Genomic DNA, 18,757 nt, shown 5'->3' with positions numbered 1-18,757 from the left:
GAAGGAATAAACATTCGTTGCTGTTAAAGGGACAGAGAGAAATGCCTGTATCGGCTGCACCCAGCGGTGCAGGAAGAGCTGGCAGCCAGATTCAAGGCCTCCTGGCTCTGCTGGCCAGAGAGGGATTGTGTGTGTTTTTGCATTCAGGCCCAGGCTAGGGCAAGAGTCTGGCATAAGTATGGGTGAGACCATTTAATAAGACCCCCTCCCCGCCGCCACACGCACACAAACACACGCACAGATCCGCACAGGGTCCATCTCTTGGCAAGAGGCAGGGATTGGCCTGGTCTCTGCTCGGTCACTGATTGCTGTGTGCAACTGAATTCACGCCTGGGCTAACGGAGTACAGCTGCGCTCTTAGGAATGCAGTCACACCGTATTACATCACACGTGAGCTCGCCTTGCTTTCTATTTCGTTTATATTTGCCATTTGCAAACCTCTCGCCCAGCTGGGAAGGGGCTCCAGAATGCGGCAGGCCCAAGGTGCTGCCTTGGGACCTTGTGCAATGAGCTAGATCCTCAGCTGCTGTAAATCAGCATCCCGCCCGACACATGTAACAGCAACGTTCAGCGTTATGCTGCCCACGGGGGACTGGGACCAGTTCCTCGGGTTATTTTTTCCTTCCCATTGTCTGGAGTTGCATTCCCTTCATCTTCCGCTTCCCCCTCTGCACCGCACTATGCTGCTCTGATCTGTCTGCAAAATAATGTTTTTGTGTGGAAGTGTGGTTTGTATGGGGGGGGGAGGATGCTGAGAGCTGGGTCCTGAGAGCTCGAGTTGCCTTTGAGGAGCAGCTGAGCCCCATCAGTAAAGCTTATCCCTGCACCAGGCACTGTCCCTGCACTGCTCCCACAAGGGCTGCTATGAGCACTGCAGCAGGGCCTCGGCCTCATGCTGGCCCCTGTGCACGGGGATGAATGCCACTCTGGTTTGGTAGCACTGAAATGCACATGCTCCCCAAGGCTGGCTCTCCAGTTGCCCTGCTGGCTGCAGAAACGGAGCAGCCCCAGATGTGCCCTTGATTTGTTCTGGTGCATCTCTCTCTAGCACTAATGCAGGAGGGACTGTCTGCTGCTTGCTAATGTGGATTCCCTGCTCCTGGGATTGGACATAGGGCTGGAGGCACGCAGGTCCCTTTGGAATGGATCTCCCCTCTCGCTCTGTGGTGTGCTTGGAGGCACTTCACGCTCCGCGTCGGGGGGACTGATAGATGCTGTGTGTCGTTAAAATAAAAAACTGCCAGGAATGACTGAGCCCCGACAGCCTGTGGCTTGGGCTGTTGCATTGACTCCGACTGCACAGCGCTGCCATCAGCTGGATTTTTTTAACAACGCTGCTGTGTTGGGGTTGAGTGGGGAGGGTGATTTAAATGGGATTCTGCTGGCTCCACAAAAACGTGTATTGGAAATACCCAGTGAAGCCATCGCGAGTGTCGTCTGTGTGTATTCTGAGGTCCATGGAAGGGGTTTGCTCCTCTACCATCACCTGGGAGGGTCACATTTCCTGTTCTCCTGGCCCAGGAAGGTCTGGACTTCCCGTCCTACAAATCCTTCTGTTAGCTTCACCTGCCCCTTCCGTTCTCGCATGCAGTGACCTGAGCACAAGTCCCTGCTCGGCCACAGACTTCCTGCGTGATTTGAGCAAGGCACATGGGTCCAGATCCCTAAGATTTGGGCCCAGATTTAAGAAGTCCATGGGAGTTAAGTGCTTAAATACATGTAAGGCTTTGGGCCTTTCCCTATCTGCAAAGTATGGATAACCTCCCAGGGGTGTTGTGAGGATACGTGCGGTCCTTAGATGGAGTGACAAATACCTACCCCGGGTCCGCTCAGACCAGACATAATCTCTGCTCTGGTGAGTTGTTGCTGGTCCCATTTCACCATTGCGCTGGCCCGTGTGCAGGGGGGCCGAGGCCTGGCACTGGCTGCTGCGTGTGGAATCCCATCCTTGCAATCCGATGGCAGAATGCCCTGAGGTGATGCTGGGTCTGGATCTGTGCTGCCGCCCATGGCCTCGGTGTCTCGCTAGCGCGGGAAGTACCAGGTGCCATTTGCTGACGTAGATTTAAGGGTCCCCAAGTGGGCATTAAGCTCCATCTACATCTGCCAACAAGAGACGTGGAACTATTAGAACCATTCGCTCTGCCCGTGTACTCGACATTGCAAGCCATATTTCGCTGGCAGAAGAGAGGCAGGTATGTTCTGCTGCATGGTTCCCCCCAGTACCATTTGCTCCCCCTCCTGCTCTGTTGCTATTTACCCAGTGAATTGTATTTTTAATTAAATATGAAATGCTCTCGCTTTCTGTTTGGCCCTGGTTCGCTTGTTGGGCTTATTCATAATGGAGAGGAATTGAAGGTAGCTCCTGCTGACCCACACTGATAAATTTATCTGCCTGCGCTCTGGCACCGCATCGTTACCAGAAGCCGTTAAGACCCCGACTCTGGTGTTTCATCTTTTCTTGTCTGAATGGGGCGTGCTGAGCCTGGGAGCCTCTTGGGGCGGGGGGGGGGGAGGGAGGTAGAGAACGCTGACCAAGCAGAAAATGCCAAAGGTCAGCAGTGCTCCAGGTGCTTTTGAGTCATCCTTGATTCCTTGCAACCTTTTGGAAACAAATACATCAGCACTTCCAAAGAGCTTGCCTGTGCGCTGAGAGAACGCAGGGCTGCCTGTCTGTAAAGAGTGCCTTGCCTCTCCCCCAAGAGATGGGTGTGCTGATGTGCGCTGGGTAGGAGAGGCTGTGCAAGATGCTAAGAGTGTGTGTGGAAAATCTCGCCACTTCAACGGCTTATGTTGTGTGTGCTTTCTCAGCAAGTGTTGAACATTGAAGGGGGAACGCAGCTGTTTATCTGGCATTAAACAACACCTACAAATCACTCCCAAGTGACCCCAGAAACTTTGGGGTGTTGCATCAAATGATTATTTTGTATTTGTACTACAGCAGCCTCTTGCCCCACAAAAGCTTGCAGTCTGAATCGACAAGGCAGACAAAGGAAGTGTAGCTAACCCCATTGTACAGACTGGGAACAGAGGCTCAGAGGCTAAGGACAGGATCATCCAGCAACATGGTTTCGGGAACCCAGCGTGAAGCATCTTCTAGGACTCTGCACCTGCTCTCTGAAAATCAGACCCCCTGTACGGTGTCTCATGTTGGGCACCCAAAACCATTTAGTCCAGTGGTTCTCAAACTTTTGTCCTGGTGACCCCTTTCACATAGCAAGCCTCTGAGTGCGACCCCACCTTATAATTAAAAACACTTTTTAATGTATCTAACACCATTATAAATGCTGGAGTGAAGCAGGGTTTGGGGTGGAGGCTGACAGCTCTCGACCCCCCCCATGTAATAACCTCACGACCCCCTGAGGGGTCCTGACCCCCAATTTGAGAACCCCTGCATTAGTCACTTTGGACAATCGTGGCCTATGTCAGGGGTTCTCAACCTTCTTTTTTTTCTCTGAGCGTCTCCCTCTCCCCCTCCCCCCCCAACATGCTATAAAAATTCCACGGCCCATCTGTGCCACAACAACTGTGTTTCTGCATATCAAAGCCAGGGCCAAAGTTAAGGGGTAGCAAGCAGTGCAATTGCCCAGGGCCCCACGCTACAGGCGACCCTGTGAAGCTAAGTTGCTCAGGCTTCGGCTTCAGGCCCAGGCAGTGGGGCTTCGGCTTTCTGCCCTGGGCCCCAGCAAGTCTAATGCCCCCCGAAACTGCTTGTGGCCCCCAGACCCCTGGTTGAGAACCACTGGCCTATGTCACTTGCCCTTTCATGCCATGTATCTGTGGCAGGGCAGGGAGTGGAGCTAAGCATCTCTGAGTCCCAAGCCCAGGTCTTTAACCACATGCCCATGCTTCCTTCTTGTATCCCCCTACCGGAAAGCTCCCAGTGCAATGGCAGGTGAGAGGATGTGCTCGCGATCCATTCTCTCAGGACATGGAGTGGGAAATGTCATGCCCCCAGTAAAGAACCAAATCTCTTGGCCTCTCCATTAGTGTCATGTGTCCTCCCCTCTGTGCTACAGGGCATCCCTTCTTTATAGGCCACTCGTTCCCTGGTTCCGCCTGCCTGCCTGCCTACATCATCTCACCCACCCATGCAGGCACCGCGGGTCTGCTTCACCATTGCTTCGTGCTTGTCACTTGCCTCAGGAGAAGGGCACCGGTGCAGCGTGCTCCTGGGTCCGAAGAGCAGCATTTTGCACTGGGGCAGATGACTATAGAAGGTGCAGGCCAGTGGGAGAACCCGGCCATCGGACTTTTTTCATAAACCAGGAGGCCAGTTTGTGGCTTGTGGCTGTGCGATGTCTGGAGGGTTTGAGTGGAGTTTTGCTTTGAAAATTTGCATAGAAAGCTCCCGTGGGTGTCTTGTAAGGCCTAGACTCGGCACCTCCCCGTGACACGGAATCTCAGCAAGCAGCCGGCACTGTACTTTGGAAACTGACGCTATTCGGGGAACATGCCCTCGAAGCGCAGCCCAGGTCCTGCATTAAACAAGCTGCCAGCCCCTTGATTTATGGTAGCGGTAGCTGTTGCTTAATGAGCGGAGCTGGGCAGAGGCCAGTTTACAGCATACGTGGAAGCAGCTCGTCGGTGGGGGGTGGTTGGAAACTTCTAAGAGACGTTTCACTCATACCTGTGTTCCCAGCCCCTTCCCAGCAGAAACTGCTTCACCTGCAGCATGGAGCGCCGCAATTCTCGCCCTTCCCTGGGGCGCGATTGCCAGGCGCTGACCAGAACGCTGTGGCGGCACTGGTAGGAATAGACCCTTCTTTTAGCACCTCCAGGTGCAGAGGAGAGGCTGGACTCCAAGGCCGTGTCTACACATGTACACTGTCACAGTTAAGCTAGTGCAGATATTCATCTGGACACGTCTACGTAAGTTTCCATTAATTTTCAGGCCTGAAGGAAGCAATCTGACCTTCTGTGTAACACCAGCCGGAGACCCTCCCCTAGGAAGGCTGGGGGTATGAGTTAAGGATGACTTATTTTGGTTTAGCTTCAACCTGTTCCTAATTAACTTGGGAGGTACTGTTCAATGGATATAGAGCACTGGGTTGGGATTCAGGAGACCAGACTTCTATTCCCTGCTCACCCATTAGCCTGCTGGGTGTCCTTGAGGAAGTCACTTCCCCACTCAGGGAAACTGAGGCACAAACTGTAAAATGGGGATAATCATTCTTACCACCTTTGTAAAATGCTTCAATATCTACTGGTGAAAAGTGCTGTATAAAAGCTAGATGCTGTTTTGTTTTGTTTATTATTAAACTAAACCAGAACCGAAATCAGTGTCCACGTGGAGATTTGCACCAGATGAACTCATTTGGTTTAAATTCTCCCCTTTAGTTAAACCAGTGCAGGTCTCCATGTAGACAAGCCCTGAGGGAGTTTAAGAATTTTGCATAGGTCACTGCCAAAGGAGATGGGTCCAGGTGGCAGGTACCACAGAGGAAGACAAGGATGATGGTGCGTTTAAAGAATTGCATGGAACTCAGGAGATCTGGGTTAAATCCAGCCCACATCTTGAATACTGTGTGCAGATGTGATCACCCCATCTCAAAAAAGATATATTGGAATTGGAAAAGGTTCAGAAAAGGGCAACAAAAATTAAGGACATAGAATGGCTTCCATATGAGGAAAGATTAATAAGACTGGGACTCTTCAGCTTAGAAAAGAGATGGCTAAGGGGAGATATGATTGAGGTCTATATGGTGTAGAGAAAGTAGATCAAGAAGTGTTGTTTACTACTTCTCATAACACAAGAACTAGGGGTCACCAAATGAAATTAATAGGCAGCAAGTTTAAAAGAAATAAAAGGAAGTATTTCTTCACACAATCCAGAGTCAACCTGTGGAACTCCTTGCCAGAGGATGTTGTGAAGGCCAAGACCATAACAGAGTTAAAAAAAGAATTAGATAAATTCATGGAGGATAGGTCCATCAATGGCTATTAGCCAGGTTGGGCAGGGATGGTGTCCCTAGCCTCTGTTTGCCAGAAGCTGGGAATGAGCGACAGGGGATGGATCACTTTTCATAGATTCATAGATTCATAGATTCTAGGACTGGAAGGGACCTCGAGAGGTCATCGAGTCCAGTCCCCTGCCCGCATGGCAGGACCAAATACTGCCTAGACCATCCCTAGTAGACATTTATCTAACCTACCCTTAAATATCTCCAGAGACGGAGATTCCACAACCTCCCTAGGCAATTTGTTCCAGTGTTTAACCACCCTGACAGTTAGGAACTTTTTCCTAATGTCCAATCTAGACCTCCCTTGCTGCAGTTTAAACCCATTGTTTCTGGTTCTATCCTTAGAGGCTAAGGTGAACAAGTTCTCTCCCTCCTCCTTATGACACCCTTTTATATACCTGAAAACTGCTATCATGTCCCCTCTCAGTCTTCTCTTTTCCAAACTAAACAAACCCAATTCTTTCAGCCTTCCTTCATAGGTCATGTTCTCAAGACCTTTAATCATTCTTGTTGCTCTTCTTTGGACCCTTTCCAGTTTCTCCACATCTTTTTTAAAATGCGGCGCCCAGAACTGGACACAATACTCCAGCTGAGGCCTAACCAGAGCAGAGTAGAGCGGAAGAATGACTTCTCGTGTCTTGCTCACAACACACCTGTTAATGCATCCCAGAATCATGTTTGCTTTGTTTGCAACAGCATCACACTGTTGACTCATATTTAGCTTGTGGTCCACTATAACCCCTAGATCCCTTTCTGCCGTACTCCTTCCTAGACAGTCTTTTCCCATTCTGTATGTGTGAAATTGATTTTTCCTTCCTAAGTGGAGCACTTTGCATTTGTCTTTGTTAAACTTCATCCTGTTTAACTCAGACCATTTCTCCAATTTGTCCAGATCATTTTGAATTATGACCCTGTCCTCCAAAGTAGTTGCAATCCCTCCCAGTTTGGTATCATCCGCAAACTTAATAAGCGTACTTTCTATGCCAATATCTAAGTCGTTGATGAAGATATTGAACAGAGCCGGTCCCAAAACAGACCCCTGCGGTACTCCACTCGTTACGCCTTTCCAGCAGGATTGGGAACCATTAATAACAACTCTCTGAGTACGATTATCCAGCCAGTTATGCACCCACCTTATAGTAGCCCCATCTAATTTGTATTTGCCTAGTTTATCGATAAGAATATCATGCGAGACCGTATCAAATGCCTTACTAAAGTCTAGGTATACCACATCCACCGCTTCACCCTTATCCACAAGGCTCGTTATCCTATCAAAGAAAGCTATCAGATTGGTTTGACATGATTTGTTCTTCACAAATCCATGCTGGCTATTCCCTATCACCTTACCACCTTCCAAGTGTTGGCAGATGATTTCCTTAATTACTTGCTCCATTATCTTCCCTGGCACAGAAGTTAAACTAACTGGTCTGTAGTTACCTGGGTTGTTTTTAGTTCCCTTTTTATAGATGGGCACTATATTTGCCCTTTTCCAGTCTTCTGGAATCTCTCCCGTCTCCCATGACTTTCCAAAGATAATAGCTAGAGGCTCAGATACCTCCTCTATTAGCTCCTTGAGTATTCTAGGATGCATTTCATCAGGCCCGGGTGACTTGCAGGCATCTAACTTTTCTAAGTGATTTTTAACTTGTTCTTTTTTTATTTTATCCGCTAAACCTACCCCCTTCCCATTAGCATTCACTATGTTAGGCATTCCTTCAGACTTCTCGGTGAAGACCGAAACAAAGAAGTCATTAAGCATCTCTGCCATTTCCAAGTTTCCTGTTACTGTTTCTCCCTCTTCACTAAGCAGTGGGCCTACCCTGTCTTTGGTCTTCCTCTTGCTTCTAATGTATTGATAAAAAGTCTTCTTGTTTCCTTTTATTCCCGTAGCTAGTTTGATGATTCCCTGTTCTGTTCATTCTCTCTGGCGCACCTGGCACTGGCCACTGTTGGAAGACCGGATACTGAGCTAGATGGACCTTTGGTCTGACCCAGTAGGGCCATTCTTATGTAAATCCCCGGCTCCTCAGTGTGCGACCTTAGGCAAGTCATGTGATCTACCTGTGCTTCAGTTTCCCATCGGTAACATGGAGCGGAGATGTAATGATGTGTCCTTTGTCAGTATGGTCCGAGGGGCAAGAACTAACTCTGGCTACAGGTAGGAGCAGGGCCTAGCACGGTCTCAGCCAACCTCTTGGCGCTATACTGAATAAAGGAGAGATGGAGATTTTTTTTTTTTTTTTTTTTTTTTTGCTACACCTGGCAACCACTCGCTAATGGGAACTGGGTAAAAGCTTTATCCTATGGCTTCCCCATGTAAGGGTTCTTCCACTGGCTGTGAGCCCTGCTGGAGAAAGGAGTGTGGGCTAGATGAGTTGATCCCGTTTGGCGATTCCTGTGTACTCTCTCCATGCACAGTTTAATTCCGGTTTCCAGACCTGTCACATTTCAATTATTCCAATATCCCTGGAGCAAACCGCGCATTCTCCCCCTGTAAAAGATTTGGATGTTTTTTAAGCAATGATCCTCATTGTCATTTTGCCTCTTCTGTAAATACCGGAACTAATGATGCATAATGAAAAATAATCTGCTGGATGCAGATGGCTCTTACAAATCTGGGAATTAAAGGAAAATGAGTTAGATGCTTAGGATCTCAGATGATGGGTAATGAGATCCAAACACTGCAGACAATGGTCAGACAAAGCTTTGTCTTCTGTAGATTTTACCGAGGGGCATATTTACTCGGCCTGGGCTCAGGGTAACTAGCTGCTGCTGATGGAGGGGGAGAGAGAAAAGGGGACAGGCTCATTTCTTTGACGTGTCCATTTCTGGTTTGACTAGACTCCGTTGTTTGCATCACCCCAGCCTAGCAGGGGCTCTGACCACTTGTGGATACTGTGCCCAGTGCGTTCCCAGTATTGGTGGGGCCAGAGCCTCAAGCGGGTATAATCTGGCACAGATCCCTACACCAGCTGGGGATCTAGCCACCGGCATTTTGCTGAATTCAGGACCAGTTCCCCACAGCAGAGGTTCACATCTTCCATAGCGGGGGTCCCTTTGCCCAGGATCAGCCCCCCGTTTACCAATGTGGTTTGTGAACTTGCTGACTGGGATGGTTAACCGTGGGTTAACAGGTTAGGCCATTGGGTGATGCATGGAGGGGCACTAGGCATAACTGGGGATCCAACCCAGCCGGGCAGGTGCTGGGCCTTCAGAAAGGCAGGAGTACAGAGCTGTTGGGGGGGAAAGCCAGGGAGTAGGAGACCCATGTGAGAGGTAGCTGGGCGTTTTCTCTCTGGGGGTAAAGACAGGGTGCAGCCTGGGAGGTCTTGCGCCAGAGCCAGGGGTGGTGAAGCCTGGGGATGGAGGCTGGTTGTCCTGAGCCTGGAGGAAGCCCATGAGGAAGTGATGGTAAAGCCTGAGCGGGTTTCAGACTGAAGTTTAAGGGGCTGCAGGAAGAGAGAGAACAACTCCTGGTAGTAGGTAACCTGTGGGGAACAGGAAGGTTCCTGCAGGGAGAGGAGAAAGTCCGGGTTGGGAGGAAGATACTTGGAAGACACAGGATTGAAGCAAGCTCCTGTGACAGACCCAGACACAAGGGGAGGGACTGGACCTCTAGGTAGAAGCCCTGGGAGGTGCTGCTCATTACAAGAATCATGGGGCCAAGAGCTAGGGCCGCTGACCAGATGTACGGACACTGGACTTTGTTACACCAGGGAAAGGTCCCTGCAGCACAAGTATTTGAACAAAGACCTCAGGAGATGTGGGTTCATTACCCAGCTCTTCCCCAGAGTCCCTGTGTGACCTTGGACAAGTCACTTCAGCTCTCTGGGTCATTTATTGTGACCTGTGTGGATTATACGGGAGGCCAGGCTCGGTGAGCTAATGTCCCCGAAACGGGGATGGTAACACTTCCTTTGTCTGTCCTGACTAGTTAGACTGGGAGCTCTTTGCGGCAGGGACTGTCTCATTCTGGGTCCATGCAGCGTCTGGCATAAGAGGGCCCCAATCTACACTGGTGCTGCCCTAATTCAAATGACAATAAATCGCTTGTTTCTATGTTCTCCTGACTGTTGTTTGTGTAACTCTGTACTTGTACGTAGGCTGGTTCTTGCTAGAAAAATTAACAGCCTCGTGTCCTAGAGGCACAAGAGGGAAATGAATACAGCATGATGCAAATCAGGACACACGCAGTTACTCTTGGCAGAGGAAATGGCTATGGTAGCTGGAACGCTTCACCCAGTGAGTGGCTGAGACAACGAATGATTCTGGATGGGAACTGTATATAAGGATGGGGACTAGCAATGAATTTCCCAACAGGTGAGACTCAATGCGGTGATTAATTACAGGTTGATCGGGGTGGGGGAGGGGGAATTGCCTCTTGTGTGCAGAGCTGTTGCAGCTGTTTAAGTGGCCACACTGTGTTGTGCTACAGACCTTGTGACTTTCCCCTACAATGTTTGCAATGCACAATTTTCTCCCCTTGCCCAAACAATATCTGCCTTTCCTTAAAAATCTGGTTTTCAGGGTTCTTTTTAAAGGGAATTTGCACATGCTTAATGTGCATATACAGTAGGACTGTCCGGTGCAAGTTCAGGTAGACGCTGCCCTCTACTGGTTAGTCTGTGGGTGTCAGCTGGAAGCATATGCCAGAGATAAAAGGGGTCTTGGAGTCAGCGGGCCAGTACCTTCCTTGCCCTGTACCTTGTAATTTGCAGTCATTTTCACCTGTGCAAAGCAGGCATGCAAACTAAGAGTAGCAGCCTGCTTTTCACAGGTGCAGAGAGCTGCACTGGGGGCAGGGCAATGGAGACCCAGCCAGGCCCAAGTTTCTGATGGTTTTTTGACTTGAAACTAGGGCTGTCAAGCGATTTTAAATAAATTAATCGCATTCAATCGCACGATTAAAAAAAAGAATACTATTTATTTAAATATTTTGGATGTTTTCTACATTTTCAATATATATATTTCAATTACAACACAATACAAAGTGTACAGTGCTCACTTTGTATTTATTTTTATTACAAATATTTGTGCTGAAAAAAACAAAATAAATTGTATTTTTCAATTCACCTAATACAAGTAGTGTAGTGCAGTCTTTGTCATGAAGGTCGAACTTACAAATGTAGAATTATGTACAAAAATAACTGCATTCCAAAACAAAACAATGTAAAACTCCAGAGCCTACAAGTCCACTAAGTCCTCCTTCTTGTTCAGCCAATTGCTCAGACAAACGAGTTTGTTTATATTTACACAGGATAATGCTACCCACTTCTTGCTTACATTGTCACCTGAAAGTGAGAATAGGCGTTCACATGGCATTGTTGCAGCTGGTGTCGCAAAATATTTACATGCCAGATGCGCTAAATATTCATGTGTCCCTTCATGCTTCAACCACCATTCCAGAGGACATGCGTCCATGCTGATGCTTGGTTCTGCTCAACAACGATCCAAAGCAGTGCAGACCAGTGCTTGTTCATTTTTGTCATCTGAGTCGGATGCCACCAGCAGAAGGTTGACTTTTCCTTTGTGGTTTGGATTCGTAGTTTCCACATTGGAGTGTTGCACTTTTAAGACTTCTGAAAGCATGCTCCACACCTCGTCCCTCTCAGATTTTGGAAGGCACTTCAGATTCTTAAGCCTTGGGTTGAGTGCTGTAGCTGTCTTTAGAAATCTCACACTGGTACCTTCTTTGCATGTTGTCAAATCTGCAGTGAAAGTGTTCTTGATACGAACATGCGCTGCGTCGTCATCTGAGACTGCTATAACATGAAATATATGGCTGAATGTGGGTAACACAGAGCAGAAGACATACAACTCTCTCCCAGGGAGTTCATTCAGAGATTTAATTAATGCATTATTTTTTTAATGAGCGTCACCAGTGTGGAAGCATGTCCTCTGGAATGGTAGTTGAAGCATGAAGGGGCACTACAGTACTTATATGAGGTGAATTGAAAAACACTTTTTATTTTATCACTTTTACAGTGCAAATATTTGTAATAACAATATAAAGTGAGCACTGTACACTTTGTATCCTGTGTTGTAATTGAAATCATTATATTTGAAAATATAGAAAAACATCAAAAGTATTTAATAAATTTCAACTGGTATTCTATTGTTTAGCACTACGATTAAAAAAATTAAGTGTGATTTATTGCAGTTTTAATCACTATTAATTTTTTGAGTTAATCGTATGAATTAACTGTGATTAATCGACAGCCCTACTTGAAACTGACCTGCCATGTTTGTCAGTATGAAAGAGGAATCGTATCCGTCCCACAGCTGAAAAGACACTCTGGCCTGCTTTTGAATATGCCAGAGCCTCCTATGAGGAGGTGATGCAGTTTGGATGGGTCATGTTGGGGGCCTAAAGACTCAGGGTATGTCTACACTACGAAATTAGTTCGAATTTATAGAAGCAGGTTTTATTGAAATCGGTTGTATACAGCCGATTGTGTGTGTCCACACAATAAAATGCTCTAGGTGCTCTAGTCGGCAGACCGCGTCCACAGTACGAGGCTAGCGTCGACTTCCGGAGCATTGCACTATGGGTAGCTATCCCACAGCTATCCCACAGTTCCCGCAGTCTCCGCCGCCCCTTGGAATTCTGGGTTGAGATCCCAATGCCCGGATGATGCAAAACAGTGTCGCGGGCGGTTCTGGGTACATGTCGTCAGGCCCCTCCCTCCCCCGTCACAGCAACGGCAGACAATAGATTCGCGCCTTTTTATCTGGGTTACCTGGGTTACCTGTGCAGACAACATGGAGCCCGCTCAGCACAGCTGAGCTCACCGTCACCATATGTCCTCTGGGTGCCGGCAGACGTGGGACTGCATTGCTACACAGCAGCAGCTGCTAACTGCCTTTTGGCAGTAGACGGTGTAGCATGAGTGATAGCCGTGGGGCTGGCAGCCGTAGGGCTGCATTGCACCAGCCCCTTCCAGGCGATGGTATATTATGACTGGTACCCGTCGTCGTCGTACTGGAGTGGCTGTCAATCATGGCCACCTGGGCAGACATGCTACTGTCTCGATGATGACGGTTACCAGTCATAATGTACTATTTTCTGCCAATTGCCCAATATTGTCTGCTAAGCACCCAGAAGAGGCCGAGGGCGATGCTGGGTGCTGGCGGACGTGGGGCTGGCAGACGTGGGGCTGCATTGCTACACAGCAGCAGCCCCTTGCCTTTTGGCAGATGATGGTATATTATGATTGGTACCCATCATCATCATACTGGTATGGCTGTCACTCATGCTGCAGCGTCGGCTGCCACCTTAAGATGTAAAAAATAGATTTGTTCTGTGTTCATTTGCTTCCCCTTCCTCCGTGAAATCAACGGCCTGCTAAGCCCAGGGTTTCCAGTTTAATCTTTGGGGGGGCCATTCTGTGTGACAGTTGTTTGTGTTTCTCCCTGTTCCTGTACCTGTACGCCATGTCGTCACTCGGCCCTCCCTCCCTCCCTCCCGCCCTCCTTCTCCTGGTCCATCAGATACTACTTTCGCGCCTTTTTTCTGACCAGGCGCCATAGCTAGCACTGGGATCATGGAGCCCGCTCAGATCACCGCGGCAATTATGAGCACTATGAACACCACGCGCATTGTCCTGGAGTATATGCAGAGCCAGAACATGCCAAGGCGAAACCCGGACCAGGCGAGGAGGCGATTGCAGCACGGCGACGAGAGTGATGAGGAAATTGACATGGCCATAGACCTCTCACAAGGCACAGGCCCCAGCAATGTGGAAATCATGGTGTCACTGGGGCAGGTTGATACCGTGGAACGCCGATTCTGGGCCCGGGAAACAAGCACAGACTGGTGGGACCGCATCGTGCTGCAGGTATGGGACGATTCCCAGTGGCTGCGAAACTTTCGCATGCGTAAGGGCACTTTCATGGAACTTTGTGACTTGCTTTCCCCTGCCCTGAAACGCCAGGATACCAAGATGAGAGCAGCCCTCACAGTTGAGAAGCGAGTGGCGATAGCCCTGTGGAAGCTTGCAACGCCAGACAGCTACCGGTCAGTCGGGAATCAATTTGGAGTGGGCAAATCTACTGTGGGGGCTGCTGTGATCCAATTTGCCAGGGCAATGAAAGACCTGGTGATAGCAAGGGTAGTGACTCTGGGCAACGTGCAGTCAATAGTGGATGGTTTTGCTGAAATGGGATTCCCAAACTGTGGCGGGGCGATAGACGGAACCCATATCCCTATCTTGTCACCAGAGCACCAAGCCACCGACTACGTAAACCGCAAGGGGTACTTTTCAATGCTGCTGCAAGCCCTGGTGGATCACAAGGGACGTTTCACCAACATCAACGTGGGATGGCCGGGAAAGGTACATGATGCTCGCGTCTTCAGGAACTCTGCTCTGTTTCAAAAGCTGGAGGAAGGGACTTTCTTCCCGGACCAGAAAGTGACCATTGGGGATGTTGAAATGCCTATCGTGATCCTTGGGGACCCAGCCTACCCCTTAATGCCATGGCTCATGAAGCCGTACACAGGCAGCCTGGACAGGAGTCAGGACCTGTTCAACTACAGGCTGAGCAAGTGCCGAATGGTGGTGGAATGTGCATTTGGACGTTTAAAAGCGCGCTGGCGCAGCTTACTGACTCGCTCAGACCTCAGCGAAAAGAATATCCCCATTGTTATTGCTGCTTGCTGTGCGCTCCACAATATCTGTGAGAGTAAGGGGGAGACCTTTATGGCGGGGTGGGAGGTTGAGGCAACTCGCCTGGCCGCTGATTACGCGCAGCCAGACACCAGGGCGGTTAGAGGAGCACAGCAGGGCGCGGTGCGCATCAGAGAAGCTTTGAAAACGAGTTTTGTGACTGGCCAGGCTACTGTGTGAAACTTCTGTTTGTTTCTCCTTGATGAACCCTCCAACCCCCCCCCCCGACCCGGTTCACTCTACTTCCCTGTAAACCAACCAACCACCCCACCCTCCCCTCCCCCTTGCAGAGGCAATAAAGTCATTGTTTTTTCACATTCATGCATTCTTTATTAGTTCCTTACAGAGGTAGGGGGATAATTGCCAAGGTAGCTGGGATGGGTGGGGGAGGAGGGATGGAAAAGGACACACTGCATTTTAAAACTTTAACTCTTATTGAAGCCCAGCCTTCTGATGCTTGGGCGATCATCTGGGGTGGAGTGACTGGGTGGACGGAGGCCCCCCCACCGTGTTCTTGGGCGTCTGGGTGAGGAGGCTATGGAACTTGGGGAGGAGGGCTGTTGGTTACACAGGGGCTGTAGCGGCGGTCTCTGCTCCTGCTGCCTTTCCTGCAACTCAACCATACGCTCGAGCATATCAGTTTGATGCTCCAGCAGACGGAGCATTGCCTCTTGCCGTCTGTCTGCAAGCTGACGCCACCTATCGTCTTCAGCCCGCCACCTCTCCTCTCGTTCATGTTGGGCTTTTCTCATCTCCGACATTGACTGCCTCCACGCATTCTGCTGTGCTCTATCAGCCTGGGCGGACATCTGCAGCTCCGTGAACATCTCGTCCCTCGTCTTACGTTTTCTCTTTCTAATGTTCACAAGCCTCTGCGAAGGAGAAACATTTGCAGCTGGTGGAGGAGAAGGGAGAGGTGGTTAAAAAAGACACATTTTAGGGAACAATGGGTACAGTCTTTCATTACAAGGTCGCATATTTCGGCTTGCAGGCAGCCATCGTAGGCCACAGTGTTTTGGCTTTTTTAACCTTCTTAACATGCGGGAAAGATTGCAAACAGCAGCGCATTTCCCATATCAAGGATGAATTGGGTTGTCCATTTAAAATGGGGTTTCAATGTAAAAGGAGGGGGCTGCGGTTTCCCGGTTAACATGCGGCACAAACACAAGTAAACCACCCCCCCACACACGATTCTCTGGGATGATCACTTCACCCCTCCCCCCCACCGCGTGGTTAACAGCGGGGAACATTTCTGGTCAGAATAGCAGGAACGGGCGCCTCTGAATGTCCCCCTTAATAAAATCACCCCATTTCAACCAGGAGAGCTTTCTGGAGATGTCCCTGGAGGATTTCCGCTCCATCCCCATACACGTTAACAGACTTGCTTGCTTTTTTTTTTGTAATGTTTACAAATAGTTACAAAGTTACACTCACCAGAGGTCTCCTGTGTGCCCTGAGGGTCTTGGGTGAGTTCGGGGGTTACTGGTTCCAGGTCCAGGGTCACAAACATATCCTGGCTGTTGGGGAAACCGGTTTCTCCGCTTCCTTGCTGCTGTGAGCTACCTACAGTACCTCCATCGTCATCTTCCTCGTTCCCCGAACCGTCTTCCCTGTGTGTTTCTCCAGTGAGAGAGTCATAGCACACGGTTGGGGTAGTGGTGGCTGCACCCCCTAGGATCGCATGCAGCTCCGCGTAGTAGCGGCAAGTTTGCGGCTCTGCCCCGGACCTTCCGTTTGCTTCTCTGGCTTTGTGGTAGGCTTGCCGTAGCTCCTTAATTTTCACGCGGCACTGCTGTGTGTCCCTGTTATGGCCTCGGTCCTTCATGGCCTTGGAGATCTTTTCTAATACTTTTCCATTTCTTTTACTGCTACGGAGTTCAGCTATCACTGCTTCATCTCCCCATATGGCGAGCAGATCTCGTACCTCCCGTTCGGTCCATGCTGGAGCTCTTTTGCGATCCTGGGAGGACTCCATGACGGTTACCTGTGCTGATGAGCTCTGCGTGGTCACCTGTGCTCTCCACGCTGGGCAAACAGGAAATGAAATTCAAACCTTCGCGGGTCTTTTCCTGTCTACCTGGTCAGTGCATCTGAGTTGAGAGCGCTGTCCAGAGCGGTCACAATGAAGCACTGTGGGATAGCTCCCGGAGGCCAATAACATCGAATTCCGTCCACACTACCCCAATTCCGACCCGCAAAGGCCGGTTTTATCGCTAATCCCCTCGTCGGAGGTGGTGTAAAGAAACCGGTTTAAAGGGCCCTTTAAGTCGAAAGAAAGGGCCTCGTTGTGTGGACGTGTCCAGGCTTAATTCGGTTTAACGCTGCTAAAGTCGACCTAAACCCGTAGTGTAGACCAGGCCTCAGACTTTCCCCAGGGAGCTAGCAGCAGGCAGAAGAGTGTGGTCTGGCCTTTAGGAGCTGGGAGCTGGCCAGCCTGGATTCTATTCTAACTATGTGATCTTGGGCTGTGGTCCAGGGGGGAGATTGGTGTAGTGAGTCAGGACACCTGGGTTCTGTTCCCTGCTGCATGACTTTTGGCAGTCATTTCCCTTCTCTGTGCCTCTGTCTTCCCTATCCACCCCTTGTCTGTTTAGACTGCCAGCTCTCAGGGGCAGCGACTGGGTCCCTATATTTGCCCACGGCCTAGCGCAATAGGGCCCTGTTTTCGGATGCAGCTTCAGGCAGTGATGTTATTACTACTGTTGGTGGTGGTGGTTGTTAGGCGTATTTGAGTAAATGGGGTGGGGAGATCTATTCCCAGGGGGCAAAGAGAGAGGTCAAAAATCCCAGAAGCTCGGAGTATGGGTCCCATAATGAAAAGGAGTAAAATGAGGAGAGTTGCACAGAGGCTCTGTGCAAATGTTAAGGCAGTGGTTCTCAACCTTTCCAGACTATTGTGCCCCTTTCAGGAGTCTGATTTGTCTTGCACATCCCCAAGTTTCACCTCACTTAAACTACTTGCTTACAAAATCAGACCTAAAAATACAAGTGTCACTGCACACTTACTGAAAAATTGCTGACTTTCTCATTGTTACCACATGATTATAAAATAAATGAATTGGAATATAAATATTACAGTTACATTTCAGTGGATAGTATATAGAGCAGTATAAACAGGTCATTGTTTGTATGAAATTTTAGTTTGTACTGACTTTGCTAGGGTTTTTTATGTAGCCTGTTGTAAAACTAGGCAAATATGTAGATGAGTTTATGTACCCCCGGAAGACCTCTGTGTACCCCCCCTCCCCGGGGTACGCATATCCCTGGTTGAGAACCACTGTGTTAAGGGAGATGCATTTGTCCTCAGGATCTGCTGTAACCCTATGGAACCATATGGGGCTACACAGCCAATCCATACAGAACTCTCTTGTACTGTCACAACCTTTACAAAATAATCCTACAGTCACCGCATTTCATAGTTTTCTTTGCAAAAATGACTAAGAATGGTCAATAAATACCAGGTACATTTTGTTGGCGGCAGAAGCCTGGATTAATTGAGTGACCTCTGCTCTTCCCAGGTGGTATAAAAAGGGGTGATGAGGGAGCTGAAGACAGCTTAAGAGAAAGGGAACCGAGGGAGAAAAATATATTTTTCCTCCTAGCCATTGTTTGAAAGCAATCGAAGACCATGCAGCCTTCAGCCCAAGACAGCACAATGGGGACTCTTCATTGTGCGGAGAGAGCTCAGGAAGCACAAAAGAATCATTTTATCTTAAATCTCTCTCTCTTTTAACTAAAGAAATCTAAAATCCAGAGACCTGGGAGGCTGCAGGACAGATGGGACCAGCTTGGCTTTCATGTAATTACAGGGCTCTGGACTCTGAACCTTCCTTCTAGTCAGCCAGCAAAATGGGCTCATTAAAGACATTGCGGGAGCCCCTGGAGTCCCTTCAAAGACACAGGAGTCGTGGGAAGCAATCGTAGATCAAGGCTAATGCTCCTAACATGTAAAATCCTACCGGGCTTGTACAAGTATAAATGGGTGAGATGCTAATACCTGGCTGTCTCTAATTCACTTGAGGTAGGTCCCTGGGTGGGGAAATTGGACACAGCCCTTTCTACTTGGTGCCCTGTTCCAGCAGTAGGAGGGAAATAAGGCCATAGGGTCATTTTCCTGCTCCAGTTACA

General features: G+C 49.1%; 1 long non-coding RNA gene across 1 annotated transcript in view; it reads left to right on the top strand.

The window, feature by feature from the left end:
• Positions 1–10,137: 10,137 nt before the first annotated feature.
• The window catches only part of LOC128826612 (uncharacterized), a 111,179-nt gene continuing 102,559 nt past the window's right edge, over positions 10,138–18,757 (top strand). Inside the window, exon 1 of the long non-coding RNA XR_008442865.1 lies at positions 10,138–10,283. This is a non-coding gene — a long non-coding RNA (uncharacterized LOC128826612). The remainder of the gene's footprint in view (positions 10,284–18,757) is intronic.

Source organism: Malaclemys terrapin, chromosome 20 (assembly GCF_027887155.1).
Source record: "Malaclemys terrapin pileata isolate rMalTer1 chromosome 20, rMalTer1.hap1, whole genome shotgun sequence".
Taxonomy (NCBI): domain Eukaryota; kingdom Metazoa; phylum Chordata; order Testudines; family Emydidae; genus Malaclemys; species Malaclemys terrapin.
The sequence above is the reverse complement of the archived record's forward strand: the minus strand, read 5'-3'. Positions and strand labels throughout refer to the sequence as shown.